At 35.8% G+C, this 18,375-nt stretch overlaps 1 long non-coding RNA gene and 1 pseudogene across 2 annotated transcripts in view; one reads left to right on the top strand and one right to left on the bottom strand.

Moving 5' to 3' along the window:
* The window catches only part of Gm40988, a 15,821-nt gene extending 9,940 nt beyond the window's left edge, over positions 1–5,881 (bottom strand). For both annotated transcript variants that reach the window (XR_873610.2, XR_873611.1), the window contains exons 1-2: positions 5,825–5,881; positions 5,471–5,537 (exon numbers count right to left, since the gene is read on the bottom strand). This is a non-coding gene — a long non-coding RNA (predicted gene, 40988). The remainder of the gene's footprint in view (positions 1–5,470; positions 5,538–5,824) is intronic.
* Positions 2,769–18,375, top strand: Vmn2r-ps106 (vomeronasal 2, receptor, pseudogene 106; annotated as a pseudogene).

Genomic DNA, 18,375 nt, shown 5'->3' with positions numbered 1-18,375 from the left:
CCTAAGTAGTTATTCCCCTTCCAAATTGTACAAATATTGGCCAGCCATGTCCTCTTATTTTGTAGAGTTTTAGTTACATTTAAAAGGTCTGCTGTGATTATTTTAATTCAACAGAGCTGAAAGTATGAAAATGGTTGTTGTTTAATTTAGATGATAAAACACAAGCCTTTTGCTGATCTTCCAATCTTTGCATATTCATTTTTTTTCAATGAGGCCTTACTGGATATAAATATTGTTTAAATTACTAAAGTGTTTATGTCTGAGAGATCATTCATATGTGTATATTCCATCTTCAAAAGAACAGATATGTTATTCTTATATGAGTAAAGATAGTGTCCAGGATGAATATCATCTCCTGGTCTAACAGAACAAAACTCTTTAAAACTAATTTAGAATCTACAGGTAAGCTAGAATTGGGATAGGGTTCAAAAAATATCACTGTGACTAGATCTATAGGCTTACATACATCATGTCCTTAAAAGTAGACATTAAAATTTAAATATATATTCTCATGTTATCTATTCCAAAGAAAGATTCAGACCAATATTATCATTTCAAATATATTTTACCCCTGGGGATTTATTCATTAAATAATTTCGTTTATTCAGATGACTTTTAATTGTAGTTTATTATTAGTAAAATTAATTTTGGCCAAGTTAACCAGATACTTTACTTGTAATTTGTATGCTATTAATTACATGATGTGAATGACACACCATGTATATATTCTAAACCATGTGAATATGTGTATATTAATAAAATCAAATAATAAACCATAATTTTGTGTGTATTGCTTGTCTGAGATTCCTTTTTCATAATTTTGATTGTCATGTGAAAACTTCACATGAAGATCTTTAGTAAGCATATTTTTTGTTTGGGTAAAAAGTAAACCAGACATGTCTAGAGCAAAAGAATACTGAAGGGCATTTTATTTCATAGGAAAATTAGCTGTGTAAATAACTGACAGTGAGGCCCAGAAGCGGGTAGCATAAATGTTGTATGTTGGCATCAGTCTGAATGGCTTTTGAAACTTATTCTTTGATTATCTGTTTGGTTTTGTGATTATCAAAGTCTTTGCTTCCTTTGTTAGGATGCTAGTTTTGTAATTATATGGCTGGAAAAACCTTAAGGTTCATTTGAGAAACCATTAAGTATGGAAGGTAGAATCTATAAGAATAAGAACAAAACAAAACATTAAGATATAGTAGGCCTAATATTTCTTCTTTGTATAATGGGGATACTACTGATTCAGTTGTACCATCAAGAATCATGTTGTCCACCATTTTGTCTTGAACCACATGGTTATATTAACTAAATCTGTGGTGAAGACACATGGCCTATGCTATATTTATGATATCATTATCAAATATGCTGTATTTATGATATCATTATCAAAGAAGGGCTACAAGTTCCCTGATTGCTTCCATCTTATGTGGATCCCCAAGTGAAACTTAGATCAACCAATGCAGTAGTAGTTTTCTGTTCTATATGAATTGGGCCCCTTTGTAAATAAAGAAATTTCCCATCAGGAAGTTCCAGATTCTTGGATTACCTACTTTTCACTTTCCTGTGGGCAGGAAAATAGATGATGATATTATGAAAAAGAGGACTAGGGAGGCAGATGAGAGAAGAGATAGAAGCTGATTGCACATAGCACAGCAAATCCATTGCCCTAACCCTGAGCCTAGCCCTAACCATGATATTTCTTCTTTGTGTAACAGGATACTATTGACTCAGTAGAACCATCAAGAATAATGGTGGCCACGTTAACCCTAACCTTAACCCTGGGACTTACCCTCAACCTCTTACCCTATCTTAAACCTCAACCCTTATTTTCCTAACTACCCTAACCCTAATCCTAACAACCCTTATCTTATTCCTTACCATAACCCTCTAATCGCCTAATCCTGATTGTAACCCTGCTTACTGTGGGGGATATTTCTTAATTATACCTTTTGAGGTGAGAAACCCTTTCTTATTCTTGATCTTTTGAGATGTTCAGATGCAACTTTATTCTAGGCTATAGTTTTTCTTGGCAATCTACTTATAAAAAAAAAAAACATTGAACAGGGTAGTTCTTTTTTTTTTTTTTTTTTTCTTGTACTTGCCCTACTTTTTTACAAAACAAAAGTGACTTGCTTCTTTCTATTTTTAAAACTGGCATTAGTCAGTACTTATTTCTTTAAAATTCTGGTACATACAGAGTATCAGCTGTAATATCCTGTAACTTGAAATCAACCAGTCCTTGATTTTGTTAATTTCCCTTGGCCAACAGCCTTTGTTCAGACATTATATTAAATACTTTTTTTGACATACATTGAGAGATCATTCTCTCTATGACTTGAGATGTTTACCTAGAGATCCTGTGATAATCCAACTTTGGCTTTTCTCCACATTGCCACTGATGACCATGTTAGCTAACAGTAGTGCTCAACAGTGCTTCCCTTTTGTTTCCTGCTGTTCTCCCATTGTGCATTGATACTTATCATCTGGTGAAAGGGACCTGCAATTTCCCTGAGACAAGCTGAAGTCACAAACAAGCCTGTTGTTTTCTAAAATTCCTTTTTAATGTTAATAGCCTGGCCACCCTTCCATTCCTGGGTCAGATTGATACCTACAATGTAACTAGAGTAATGGGCTATTCAAGCTACTCACCTTGATTTCAGGAAAAAGAAGGCAAGTGCTATGAAGAATGTTCAGGCAAGGACTGAAGTAAGGATCATTGCTCACAGAGGGGAGGAGCTGGCAGCTGATTGCCTGAGCTGGAATGGTGGATTCTTCCCCCAGGGCAAGCACAAATGCTAATGAGCTGAAAAGGGCTCCAGAGATCTGGAAAAGGTCCAGCCTTCGACAGGAAGCAAACTTTAACATTAAGGAGGGGTAAGACTCACTGGCCAATCAAGTTCGCCAGGCAGATATGCCAGTCAGACAAAGAGGCGGGATCTTCCGGGTGCCTTTCTACAAGATCACTGTGGCTGTGCAGGCTTGAATGGTTCTCTGTGTCCTGCTCTGAGATCTGCTGTTGGGTGCATTGAGGGGACCTCAGGAAGCTCTGAGATTTAGACATGGTGAGCACAGGATCACTGCCCACAAAGGGTAGGGGAAGGTGGTTGAGCAGTGGGAGATGGGATGGTGGGTCCTTTCTGGGGCTGCATGGGAAGCATCACCCAGATGGGACCACCTGTGAGGTCTCAAGCAGTGACCTCTGAATAACTTCATTATCATAGCTGATTCTGAATCTGTCCAAAACATTTGCGCCAGTTGCTTTCTTGTAGAAACATGGGTAGTTTCTTTCACCATGCAGCACAAAACAATCCAAACACTGTTGTTTTTACTAGTAGACATTGAGAAGACAGATATGAAGCTAATAGGTCTGCTTCCATAAGTTACTTGTTTTTGTTTTATTTAGTTTTTTATTTCTTTCTGTTGCAGTTTTTCATATTTCTTTGCTTTATATGTTTAGAGTTTTGACTGTTATGTGGCAAAAGGACTTTTTTGGTCCAATCTATTTGCTATTTTTGATGCTTCTTGTACTTTGATAGGTATTTTCTTTAGTTTAGAAAATTTTTCATTCATAATTTCACTGAAAATATTTTCTAGACCTTTGAGCTGATATTCTTCTTCTATTCCAATAATTTCTACTTTTCACCTTCTCATATGTTGCAGAAATTGTGATTATTTAGTGCCAGAACATTTGGAATTCATATTTTTTGACCATTTTATCATTTTTTTCTATTCATCTCTAATGCCTGAGAGTCTCTCTTCCCTTCCTGGACCAAGGGTGTACCTTGCCTCCGTGGTTGACAGTGTACAGCAAATTCAATGGCCTGCTCTTAGGGACTTAGCAAATGCTTAAGTCGTTACCTGTCTCCATCACCTGCTGCTGTTGTCAGGTGTGCTTTATATACATGGACCACCAGCTAGAGCAGCTCTGTACTTTGTTCCCTGTCTCTGTTCTCTGCACATGCTCTCCCCCAACCCCCATTCTATTTCCCTATTCTTGTGGCTGTCTCTCTCTGCTCTCTGTCTGTGTGCCTGTCTGCAGGTCTTCCTGTGCACAGCTATCCCTTCCCCCATGTTTTCACTCCTCTCCGTTACCGCAAACAACCATTTTTCCACTGTATCTATTGCATGTTTCAATTTCTCAGGACCTGCTGTGATAGGATAGCTTGGATTTGATGGTGATATATTTTCCTGGCTATTATTCATTATATTCATTTGCTGGTGTCTAGGCCTCTGGGTTTGAGGTGATTTGGTTTCTTGGTTTGAGCTGTTTGGGTGGGAGTTTTATACCTTGGGTTACTGGTTGATATATGGATTTATTTGTTTATTTATTTATTTTTGGTTTTTCCAGACAGGGTTTCTTTATGTAGCCCTGGCTGTCCTGGAATTCACTCTGTTGACCAGGTTGGCCTTGAACTCAGAAATACACCTCCCTCTGCCTCCCAAGTGCTGGGATCAAAGTCGTGTGCCAGCACGCCCAGCTGATATCTGGATTTTCACAGTGTTGACTGAGGGTTGCCTCTGTGATGGACCTGTTTGGAGGGTATGTTCAAGAGGGAATGCTTACTAATGTTGGAAGCTGGAAAAAGAGGCAGGCAGAAAGAGATGATCTTAGCAACCCACAAGGAGACATAGTCAGGAGAGAGATTAAGCTGCCTTTGCTGTTTGGTAAAGTGCTAGGGACAACTGTGAAAATTACATCTGGGATTGCACATAGTGTGGTAGATCTATAGAAGCTTACCTGGTGTCCTTTCAGGCATGGCATGTGGTTGAACAGTATGTGTCTGCCCAAGTGGGGGCTGAGACAGAAGGATGAGGCAGGAAAGGAAGGGTAGGTGGGGATTATCTGTGGTAGCTACAGGAGGCATGCACAGGGGGAGAGGAAACTTGTACTGGTATTTTGTCCAGTGGTAAGGGCAACTGATATTAGGGTCTGCAGTAACAGAAAAAAAAAAAGTTAACCAGATGTTCTGCTGACTTAGATAAGCACCTGGCCCTCAGAATTCCTGACTCACCGACCTGCACGTAATCTTTTTCTGGTGTGTAATCATTCTGCTGGTGTTTAAATGAACCAATCGTGTGAAACGGTGCCATTCCTCCCCCAGCGCCAGACCCTTTTCTATAAAACCCCTTAGCTTTCGAGCCTCGTGGTCAACAACCTCTGTCTCCTGTGTGAGATACAGGTTGGCTCGGAGCTCTGTCATTAAACTACTTTGTGTGTTTGCATCAAGACGGTCTCTCGTGTTCCTTGGGTGCACTCTGATTCGGGAATTGAGTGGGGGGTTTCCCCTCTAGGTTCTTTCAATCTGACAAGAAAAAACTAAAGAAAAATTCTAAACAAATGCTTCTAATACTAGTAAGTAGTACATACATAAGCCTGAAATTTCATTAAAAAAAAAGACTGCCCAGATGATTCAACTCAATGATACAAAATTATCACAACCCAAAAGTTACTATGTTTACCTACATGAAGGGAGGAGAGTTACTTGAACAGAAGAACAAAGTCTGAAGACACAGGATACCAGAAATTTCCCCTTAACAAACAACAAAAAGATATGGAAAATATTCAGAATCCCTTATCTATATGAGATAACAGATTACTCAATTTAAGATAGTCTTCCCCGTATATTGCAACTTACACCAAATAGCAAGTTTCTAATTTCCCAACACCTGTGATAATGGACTCCAGGCAATTTGAACAAAGGGATAGATTTGACTGAGAAATATCAAAATATTTTCTAAAGAATACATTGTTATCAATTCAGATACACACACACACACATTTATATGTGTGTCAATTTTCTTAAACAAGAATACAGACCTTTGAGATCTGCCAGTTCTTATACCTCCTGAGACAAAGAAGCAATCAATATCACTATGCCTTACCGAGCTATGATGTCTGGATTCACTCAATACTGACATATTGCCTAAAAGGAAAAAAAAAAGAATATTCAAACCCAGATAAATTTTCTCATTAAAAACAGATTTAGTTAACTTTAGAAATCACATTTAAGGAGAATGGTATCTTAGCATAATATAGAATATTTTATGGACTGTATGCTACCTTAATAGATGAATTTCAGTTTCTTTAGTTATCAGATAGAATTTTAAATCACTTGAACAATACCATGGAATTATTTCCTATTCTAATTTCTAGCTGCATTCTTTTAAAACTATAATTTTATAAGATAAATCTGATTTTAACAATTTCAAGATGTATACTTTCACATACTTAGGTTTGATAAACTCCATTCTGCACAACTCTACAAACTTTATAAATGAAATAATTACAATAGCTACTACTACCCAATGTTCCTGATAAATAATAAAACACAAACGGTTTACAAAGGGTTAGATTAATTCTCACAGTACTGTGGGGAAAAATTACTATCAGCCCCACCTTTTACAGATGAGTAATTTAAGTCCCACAGCTGGTGAATGCCCAAATTGGAATTTAACTCAGGTCAGTTTGAATTCCAAGCTCTTTTTGTTTTTTGTTTTTGTTTTGTTTTGTTTTTGTTTTTGTTTTTTGAGACAGGGTTTCTCTGTATAGCCCTGGCTGTCTGGGAACTCACTTTGTAGACCAGGCTGGCCTCGAACTCTGAAATCCACCTGACTCTGCATCCTGAGTACTGGGATTAAAGGTGTGCAACACCACGCCCAGCTGATTTCCAAGCTCTTAAACTGTCATACTACTGTAATAATTAGACATATTTCAAAAAGTAGTCCACAAAAAAACCAAAAATCTATATACAAAGGGAATTTTTCTTTCACATTTAGCTGTTACTAACATGTTCTGCAGCATGTTTATTACATTTATGGAGATGAAATAAATATTATTTCATAAGGATAATTAATGACTTAGAATAACCAGAGAGTGTTTATAAGGATTATTAGGCTAATATTATTTTATGATAATATTATTACTAACACTCCTCCTGATGTTCCAAAATATAAAAATACGGATCCTAAATCTAAGAATCTAAAATATAAGGACGTTTTAAGCTTGTAAAAAGTTCTGATTTCAGAGAATATTCTTGGGTGTAACAAAACAAAAACAAAAACCTTACTCAGGAACAATTGAGCCACTTCATGAATTAACTGTGAGACAATTGTCTAGTCTCACTAGGTGCAAGGCTCTGAACCTTTTTCCGTGTTGTCCTTAAGTAGACATAAGCTGAAAGTCACTGATTCTTGCCATTCCTCTTGCAGAAAGGAAAGAGGTAAGAACAGCGATGCCCATGCATGTTCCTGTTGCAGAAAGTGGCAGAGCAAGGATTTAGATTGAGGCTGCATGATCTAGATCAAACCCTTGCCATTTTCTCTGACAATTTCAATAATCACAATCTCTCTTTCTTTTGCTGTGCAAGGTATCAAACTCAGGGCATTGGACATGTAAGGCAAACAACAATCACAATTCTACTGTTCAGAGTTCTATGAAACAGAAGGTAAACAACTTAAAATAGTATTAAATATTTAAGGGGTACTGACTGTCTAAGTAAAATACCTACCAAATGCTTTCTTACAACATAAAAATTTATGAATTTATTCCCATTCATGAACCTAATTCATAATAGTATTTTTCTTTCTTAAATTTATTTTTATTCTTTTCATACATGGTTACTTAGTGTAAACAGCCCTGGCTGTCTTGAAGACACTTTGTAGGCCTCAATCCTGTAAGAGCCTGCCTCTGCTTTTCAAACGCTGGCATGAACTTTGTACACCATTATGACTGAAATAAAGAAATGAATTAATGACTTTTTAGAGTTTAATGAAAATGGGTACACCCAAATTTATGGGACACAATAAACGCAGTCCTAAAAGGAAAACTCATAGCTCTGAGTGCCTCCAAAAAGAAAGGGGAGAGAGCATACACTAGCAGCTTGACAGCACACCTGAAAGCTCTAGAACAAAAGGAAGCAAATTCACTCAAAAAGAGTAGACAGCAGGAAATAATCAAACTCAGGGCTGAAATCAATCAAGTAGAAACTAAAAGAACTGAACAAAGAATCAATCAAACCAAGAGCTGGTTCTTTGATCTTCTTTACTTGTCTTATTTTTCTGGCTAGAATTTTAAGTGATATTTTCAAAAGATAGATAGGGATAGAGTGGGAAGGTTAGTCTTGTTCCTTATACCTAAATGGAGAGGAAATGTTTGAAATTCTCCATTTAGTTTGATTTTTATCTATTGGCTTACTGTATGTTACTGTGATTATGTTTATGTATGTACCCTGTATCCATGAATTCTCTATCTAGTACCTTTAAAATGAAGAGGCGATGGATTTAATCCCAGGCCTTTTCAGCAACTAATGAGAAAAATCATGTGAGTTTTTTCTTTAAGTTTGTTTATATGGTAGATTACATTGGTGGATTTCAATATATTAAATTTCTAAGCATCTCTTTGAGGAAGCCGAATTGATCTTGAGCGATGACATCTTTGATGTGTTCCTGGATTCGGTTTGCAGGTGTTTTATTGAGTATTTTGAATCAATGTTAATAAGGGAAATCAATCTAAAGTTTTCTTTCTGTTGAGTCTTTCTGTGGTTTAGGTATCAGAGTGGCTGTGGCCTCATAGCATGAGTTTGGCAGTGCTCCTTTTGTTTCTATTTCATGGAATAGTTTGAAGAGTATTGGCTTTAGCTCTTCTTTGAAAGTCTCGTAGAATTCTCCATTAAAACAATCTCTCTATTGGGATTTATTGGTTAGGAGACATTCAATACATGCTTCTATTTCTTTAGGGGCTATAGAGATGTTTAAATAGTTTACCTGTCCCTGATTTAACTTTCCAATTGGTATTTGGATAGAAAATCACCCATTTCATTAGGATTTTACAATTTTGTGGAGTATAGGCTTTTGGAGTAAGACCTAATGATTCTTTGAACTTCCTCAATGTGACTTGTTTTGTCTTTCTCATCATTACTGACTTTGTTTATTTAGATTCTGTTTCGCTGTCCTTTGCTTATTTTGGCTAGGGTTTGTCTATCTTGTTGGTTTTCTCAAAGAATCAGCTCTTAGCTTTCTTGATTTGTTATATTGTTTTCTTTGTTATGACCTGATTTATTTCAGCCTTGATTTTCATTATTTTCTTCCTTCTACTCCTTGTTGATATTCTTGCACCTTTTTTTTCTAGAGATTTCAGGTGTACTTTTCAATTGCTGGTTTCAGCATTTAAAATTTCTTTATGGGGGCATTAAGTGCTATGAACATTCCTCTTTGCACTGTTTTCATTGTGTCTCATAAAACTGGATATATTGTACCTTCATTTTCATTGGATTCCATAAAGTGTTTTTCCTTCCTTCCTTCCTTCCTTCCTTCCTTCCTTCCTTCCTTCCTTCATCCCTCCCTCCCTCCCTCCTTCCCTCCCTCCCTCCCTTTCTCCCTCTCTCCCTCTCTCTCTCTCTCTCTCTCCCTCTCTCTCTCTCTCTCTGCCCCCCCTTCCATGCCCCAGAGATCACTGAATGGAGACTTGTTCAATTTCCATGAGTGTGTAGGCTTTACAGTGTTCCTGTTGTTGACGTCCAACTTAAATCCATGGTGGTCTGATTAGATACAAGGCATTATTTCAATTTTCTTGTACCTTCAAGATTTGCTTTGTGACTGATTATATGATCAGTTTGGAGAAGGATCCCTCAGGTGCTGAAAAGAAAGTATATCCTCTTGGGTTTTGGTGAATTTTCTGTACATGTCTATTAGGTATTTTTGATTCACAGAGCCTTTTAGTTTCATTATTTCTGTGATTATGGTTTTGTCTGGATGTGCTGTCTTTTGATGCTAGTCAGGTCTTGAAATACCCTACAATTAATGTGTGGGATTTGATGTGCTGTTTACATTCTAGCAGTCTTTCTTTTATAGTTGTTGAGTGCCCTTGTCTTCGGGGTACAGATGTTCATAATTCAGATATCATCTTGGTAGATTTTTCCTTTGATGAGTATGAAGTGTCCTTCCCTGTCTCTTTTGATTAATTTTGCTTGAAAGTGTTTATTTTTGTTTTTTGTTTGTTTGGTATAAGAATGACTACCCCCACCTTTCTTATTGCATTCATTTGCTCAGATAACTTTTTTTCTAGCACTTTACTCTGAGGAAATGTCTATTGTCTTCCTGAGGAATGTTTCTTGTATACAAAAGGATAATGCATCCTCTTTTTCCATCCATTCTCTTAGCCTATGTCTTTTTAATTGGGAATTGAGTCCACTGTTGTTGAGAGATATTAATGACCAGTGATTGTAATTTTCCATTATTTTGTCATTGGTGGTTTAGTGTGTGTGTGTGTGTGTGTATGTGTGTGTGTGTGTTTATGTATTTGTCAGTGCTTTCTTTGCTTTTGCTGGTATGGGTTTGCTTATTTCCTGTGTTTTCTTGGATGTAGTTATGTTTCTTTGTTTGGAGCTTTCATTCTCCTATTTTCTGTAGAGTAGAATTTATGAACAGATATTGTTTGATTTTGGATTTTTATTGAAATGTCTTCTTTCTGCCATGTAAGTTGATTGTGAGTTTTTCTGGGCATAGTAGTGTATGTAGGCACCTATGTTTTTTAGAGGTTGCAGGCTATCTGCTCAGGCCCTTCTAACTTTGACAGTCTATGCTGACAAGTCAGATGTAATTCTGATATATCTGCCTATGTATGTTACTTGGCATTTTACCCATGCTACTTTTAATATTCTTTCTTTGATTTTTAGGTTTTGTATTTTGATAATTATGTATTAGGATGGGTTTCTTTTCTGTTCCAGTCTAATTGGTATTCTAGAGGCTTCTCACACATTTCTAGGAATCTCTTTCTTTAGGTTGGGTACTTTTCTTCTATGATTATTTTGGGAATATGTTCTGGTCCTTGGAGCTTGGAGTCTTGTCTTAGTTAGGGTTCATTGCTGTGATCAAACACCATGACCAAGGCAATTCTTAGTTTCAGAGGTTCAGTTCAGTATTTTCAAGGCAGGAACATGACAGCATCCAGGCAGGCATGGTGCAGAAGGAGCTGAGAGATTTACATCTTCCTCTGAAGGCTTTTAGCAGAATACTGGCTTCTAGACAGTCAGAATAAGGGTCATAAAGCCCACACCCACAGGGACACACCTACTCCAACTGGGAGACACCTTCTAATACTGCCACACCCTGGGCCCAGCCTATACAAAATATTACAGAGTCTTAACATTCTTTTATTTCTGTTGCTCTTTGATGGCCTTTGGTGGAATCCCAGATTTCCTGGATGTTTTATGCTAGGAGTTTTTTATATTTAACATTTTTGACTGATGTATTAATTACTTGTATTGTATATTTATGCCTGACTGTCTCTCTTCCATCTCCATTATTCTGTACATGCTTGTTGCATCTGTTGATCTTGTTGTCTTCCCTTAGTTTTCTGCCTCCAGAATTTCTTCAGTTTGTGTCTTCTTTATTGCTTCTATTTTGACTTCCAGGTCTTGCCCAGTTTTATTTGTTTCCTTTACCTGTTTAATTCTATTTTCCTGTATGTCTTTAAGTAATTATTTGTTTCTTCTTTAAAGACCTTTATTGTTTGATTGTATTTCCAGTGTTTCTTTAAGGAATTTATAATTTCCTATTATAAGGCCTCTATGATTATTGTAAGATAGTAGTTAAGGTAATTTTCTTGTATTTCAGTTTTGCTAGGTTATCTGAGCTTGCTGTAGTGGGGTAGATTTGTTTATTGCCAAGGCTTTTGTTGATTTTGTTCTTTTGAGGGCCTTTAGCAAACTGGATGCTTTTAATCCCTAGATGTTCTTGTTGTAGCAGATATTGGGAAGAGGGTGAACTTCAATTTTCCTGGCGTGGCAGGATTCTGATGGATATCATTAGGCTGTATGTTTCGGCACCTTATGGTTCAGGAGTCTGACTAGGTTTGAGGAGAGGTGATGGGAGAGTGGAGGTCCACATGACATAGCAGTCTGCTCAGGGCAGCTTTGGTTGGCACAGAGGGCCCAGGAGCTGTATTTGTTACTTTCTCTACTACATATTGTATGTTATCTACAGCATTTAAACGTTGTAAAATAATCAATCTTCCCCAAAAATATATACTTACAAGTGACAGCAACTTTAGCAAACTGCTAGAAAAAAAATGAATACAAATAATTGATAGCCATGATACACTGAAAGGACAAGGAATATACCAGTATAAAATAATCTGAATGTACAGCTTAAATCTCAATTACATCAACAAAAATTATGAAAAAAATGAGCATAACAATTGGACAATATCTGAAAGTTTCTCAAATTTAACATGGAATGAAAAATTTAGATAATCATCATCTCAAAATAAAAAGTGACATTAAGGCCAGACGTGGTGGCTCACACCTTTAATCCCAGCACTCGGGAGGCAGAGGCAGGCAGTACTCAAAAGTAGACATAGGATCATCAGGTATGGATATTATTAAATATGCATTAATGATATTTTTAAAGTATAAAAGGACAGGAATATGAAAGTTGAACAAAATTTTGATGTATTATTTGGTTCTCAAAATATTCAGTATTATTAAGATGTTTGATACATAAAATGCATTTTAATAATAAAAAATTTTAAGGAGAATCTGTTATATATTTTATATGGTTTAAGTCATGCTTTTTTATGTATCTGTGGAAATACAAATTCAAGGTTATTTTATAGCAGTCTTTCTCAATAGGACTGTAATCTAGTTCAAGGATGGCATTCAGAGATAAAACAATCCTTATTAACTTTCATGAATAAAATATTTATCATATCATAGTGCCCTATGTCTATGAATTCTTAAATTGTATTCACCTCTAAAGATTGCTAACATATGAGGTTTATTTCAAGACATTTAGACAGAAATTTAGCATTTCTCATATTACAAACTTTACTGCAATTGGAATTTTGTTTCAAACATCGTTCTTAATCATCATTATGCCTTGTTTTAGAATATCATTGAGAAGATACGAGTTTTCTCTGGTAATGTTTTTTGCTACTGATGAGATCAACAAGAATCCTTATCATTTACCCAACACGTCTTTGCTATTCTCCTTCATGGATGGCCTGTGTGAGGATAAATTGGGATTCTGGGTAAGATATATTTAGAAGAAAAAATCATTTGGTTTTTAATTATATCTGTGAATTAGAGGATGATTGAAACATATATCTTACAGGACCATCATGGAAAACAGCTGTAAAACTGTCAATTTATTCTAGGACACCATATTTAAGAATGTGTGACACTGGATGAGTTAACAACATTCAAATTCCATTTACATTTTCCTACAAGAAAACTTGAACAGCGTGCATTTATGAGTGATGAGTATCTTGCTACACACTCAGAAACACACATACATACACTCTCACGTGCACACACACATATTTTTAAATAGATATATATTATTTATATAATATAAAATAAAGAATTAAGTAAATAGATCATAGATGTACAAGGCAAACTATTTTTGAGAACAGTGGGATGTATCAGAGATAGTCAACAATCTAATAGGAATGATATTTATAACATTATGAACTAACCAGTACCCCGGAGCTCTTGACTCTAGCTGCATATGTATCAAAAGATGGCCTAGTCGGCCATCACTGGAAAGAGAGGCCCATTGGACTTGCAAACTGTATATGCCACAGTACAGGGGAATGCCAGGGCCAAAAAGTGGGAATGGGTGGGTAGGGGAGTGGGGGGGGGAGGGTATGGGAGACTTTTGGGATAGCATTGGAAATGTAATTGAGGAAAATACATAATAAAAAATATTTTAAAAAATGGAATATGTATAGTATAATCTTACTATCTTTGATAGGAGTTCTGAAAGATGAGTAATGTTACTTGTATATAAGTCCAAACATCCTGACAATCATATTCCTCAATAGATGTTTTATCATCTCTTCTATATCCTTTAGGTTTTCTTTGGAACATTTAATCCTAACCTAAGTGACCATGACCTATCCCCCTATGTCCATCAGGTAGCCACCAAGGACACACGTTTGTCCCATGGCATGGTCTCCTTGATGCTTCATTTTAGATGGACTTGGATAGGACTGGTCATCTTAGATGATGACCAGGGTATTCAGTTTCTCTCAGACTCAACAGAAGAAATGCAAAGACATGGGATCTGTTTAGCTTTTGTGAATGTGATCCCAGAAAACATGCACATACACGTGACAAGGGCTAAGACATATGATAAGCAAATTATGACATCATCAGCAAAAGTTGTTATCATTTATGGTGAAATGAACTCAACTCTAGAAGTCAGCTTTAGAAGATGGGAATATTTATTTGCACACAGAATTTGGATCACAACCTCACAATGGGATGTCATCACAATTAAAAGAGATTTCAACCTTGATTTCTTCATGGGACTGTCACTTTTGCACACCACAAAGGTGAGATTGCTAAATTTAGGAATTTTTTTGCAAACAATGAAAACCAACAAATACCAGTAAACATTTCTGAGTCTATACTGGAGTGGAATTATTTTAATTGTTCAGTCTCTAAGAACAGCAATAAAATGGATCATTTTACATTCAACAGCACATCGGAATGGACAGCATTGCACAAATGTGACATGGCCCTAAGTGAAGAAGGTTACAGTCTGTATAAAGCTGTGTATGTTGTGGTCCACACCTACCATGAACTCATGCTTCAACAAGTAGAGTCTCAGAAAATAGCAGAACCCAAAGGATTATTCACTGACTGTCAGCAGGTAAAGTTTCTTACTTTTCATTATGCTTATATATATAACAGTGTGATCTTTTTAAATGGACCCAGAGAAACAAGTGTACATTTGTTAAAGGTTATTCTGTCAGTGGAAAGATTTCTACACTGAAAAACTCTCTAATTAACCATTTACATGAATGAATATCGTGCACAAAATAACATTTAATAGGAGACAAAACATTTTTTATGATAGCAGTGAGTTTTGTGAAAACGTGTCTCAAGATTTCCATAAATAAGTTCAAAATTTAAAATAGGAACCAAGAGTTTTATCATAAAAGCCTTAAAGGATGACTAGACTAGAATATTTTTAATGCATAATTTCTCAGCCAAATAGTGGTGGCACATTCCTTTAATCACAGCACTTGGGAGGCAGAGGCAGGAGGATCTCTGAGATTGAGGCCAGCCTGGTCTACAAAGCGAGTTCCAGGACAGCGAGGGCTACACAGAGAAACCCTGTCTCAAAAAAACAAAAAACAAACAAACAACAACAAAAAACAAAACAAAAAAGAAAAGTTTCTCAGGGTTCAGTACATGTGCAGTACAAATAGTTACTCGTTGAACTTAACAATTACTTACAAAACCATAAATGATTAAGACTGTACATTTTATTAAGTTTATGTTTATCTCATATACGTTTACTGTCTATTCATGAAAGACCCACAACCATTCTTTCTTTATCTTCACACACATTCAGAATTCTCCTTCATTTGCACATACATGGTTTCATTTTTTAAAAAGTATTTTTGACAAACATGTGCACACACTCACACACCATGTTACTTGTTATCTGGTAATCATTTTTTCTAGCACATTTTACCATCAAACATTAATATGAAGTATATAAATTTTCAATTATCAAAAAGGTATATTGTATTTTATTATACAGGGTTACTTCATAGAGCTGTCTTTTCTGAAAGACTAAGAAAATTAGAGGAAATTCTCAATTTTGTCTTCCCCTTATTAATATGCATATGTAATCATGAATTTATTTTAGACGGTTTCCTTGCTGAAAGCCCAGGTATTTACTAACCCTGGTGGAGAACTGGTGAACATGAATCATAAGGAATATCAGTGTGTAGAGTATGACATTTGTATCATTTGGAATTTTCGACAAGGCCTTGGATTAAAAGTGAAAATAGGAAGCCATTTTCCTTGTTTCCCACAGACCCAACAACTTCTTATATCTGAAGACCTGGAGTGGGCCACAGGAGGAACATCAGTGGGTATTCTACAATTTTATATTTTTCATGATACCTAAATTTTAAAATATGAGGCAGTGAAGTAATAGCTGTGTGGTTGAGACCAATTGCTAGTCTTACAAAAGACTATCCTCAATTACAAGCACAAACATTTCATAACTCACAACTTTATGTAAAAATGGTCATAGGGAAAAAGGTCTCTTGATTCCATGTTCAATTGTATCCACATGCCTATTCATCCCACACTATAGGAATATGTTTATTACATATATTATATATATATAAATTTTGTATACACACACACCATGGAATTTTCTGATTCTGGGTGACATATTTATAGCCTAATTAAGTATAGGATGTATTCATTAACAGAAATCTCCAGATTTAAGGTTTCCTGTCTTTATTTGTGTATTTTTTAATTGGTTACTTTATTTATTTACATTTCAAATGTTATCTTGCTTCCATGTTTCCCCTCTTCTTTAGAGGATTGCCTTATCTGACATCAGAGGGAGGGGAGGACCATGATCCTGTGGAGACTCAATGTCCCAGAATAGGGGAATGCTAGGGTGGTGAGGCAGGAGTGGGTGAGTAGATAGGGGAGTTCCCTCATAAAAACCAGGGGAAACGGAGGAAGGTACAGGGGGTTCAAGGTCTTCTTTTAAACTTAGGAAAGCTTCCTTAATTTTATGAGAGTCTTATATAGCATATTTTGTTCATATTCATCAAACAAATCTTTCTGGATCTATCCTACCTTATTTCTCTACAAACCTCAGTATTGTTATTTTTTATTTGTAAATCATTAGAGAACTGATGCCACATAAACATTCCTTTGGATTAATCAGTTTAGGAAGGAAAAATTTTAAATTGCTTCAACCTAAATATTACATATCTAATATTACATGGTGTATTAAATATTGTGACATTCAGTGCACTGCAGGGTAATACAAATAATAATGTGCCTGAAATTGTTAAGTAATACTGATTATCAGAGGAATATTTATAGCCATATCTGTTAATGTCCCATATATCAATCTAAGGGTCATTATGCATATGATGTATACATGAACTACATTCACACACGCAAACATATACAATTTATGCATTTCCTCAGGTTCCCTTCTCCATGTGTAGTGTGGCATGTACTGCTGGATTCAGGAAAATTCATCAGGAAGAAACAGCAGACTGCTGTTTTGATTGTGTTCAGTGCCCAGAAAATGAGGTTTCCAATGAAACAGGTACATGCTTGCATGCAGAAGAAAAATTGCTAAATTTGAATGTGTTCTCTTTCCAAACAAGAAATATATGGTCTAGATGAAAATTGAAGACCTAAAATCTTCATGTTTCAGAACTTAATCAGTTAAATAATATCAACTGCTTTTGGACCCAGCAAATAGCCTGCAATACCTTCTTCAAACAATGTATTTCTCTCACAATATGATGGTTACTGATTTTATGTTACATAGAAAATGTTTAGGGGGATATATACATGTAACAAATTTTTAAACAAAAATTTTAGGTATAATCTATGCATACATTTATTTTTCTTTGATCCTTTATACAAAACAACTTGACTACATGATCAGTCCATAATCTTTTTCTCCAGTACCCAGCTTAGTACCTGACAAAGACCAGATGTTCAGGGTAGCAGTTGTTGTTTAATGAAATATATTTTAAGAGCTTAGATGGTTTAAAGGATTAAGAATTTCCTGTGAAAGACTTAGAACAAGAGTGAAGATTTCCAGAATGTAACAAGAGATGGGACAGTGCTTATCATCAATCACAGCCAACCTAAGGAAAGAGGGATGAATGTGAATTTCAATAGCCTTCGTGACCTACAGCTTGGAATGTATAGCTGGGAAGAAAGAGATTGTACCCCAATGAGAGGGACATACATATGTCTATGAGGCATACAGTTTCAAGAATGAAAATATTCCTTTATGCAAACTGTATTTGCATGAGAAATTAAATGTTCTAGCTCCTACATGTAAATAAAAACATAGGCACAATCCACAAAGCAACAAAGTACACAATGCGTTGCAACAACTGGCACCAACAATGATGTCTGCAAACTACCCTTTTCTGTGAATAGTGAATTTATGGTTTGAGGAGATAATAATCTGAGAGTATGCATATTAATTTTCATAATATTTTCTTTTTTGTTTAATAAATATTTTTTGTCCATTCTCTATGATGTTTTTTTTTCTTCCACTATAAATCATAGTTCAATTGACAGCAATCTTAGGTTCATGGTTCCTACAGCAATAAGGAATGGAATAGATGCTCAACATCAAAATATTTATTGATATATCCTCTGAATAATACAAATTCACAATTATTAACTGCATAACTATGATATCTTATACAGGTTTATTGTTGTTCACCAGCAGATATGGAACAGTGTATGATGTGTCCACATGATAAATATACCATCTTAGAGAAAACCCACTGCCTCCAAAGAGCTGTGTCATTTCTTATGAACATCCATTGGGGATGGCTTTAGG

Source organism: Mus musculus, chromosome 13 (assembly GCF_000001635.26).
Source record: "Mus musculus strain C57BL/6J chromosome 13, GRCm38.p6 C57BL/6J".
Taxonomy (NCBI): Eukaryota; Metazoa; Chordata; class Mammalia; order Rodentia; family Muridae; genus Mus; species Mus musculus.
The sequence above is the reverse complement of the archived record's forward strand: the minus strand, read 5'-3'. Positions and strand labels throughout refer to the sequence as shown.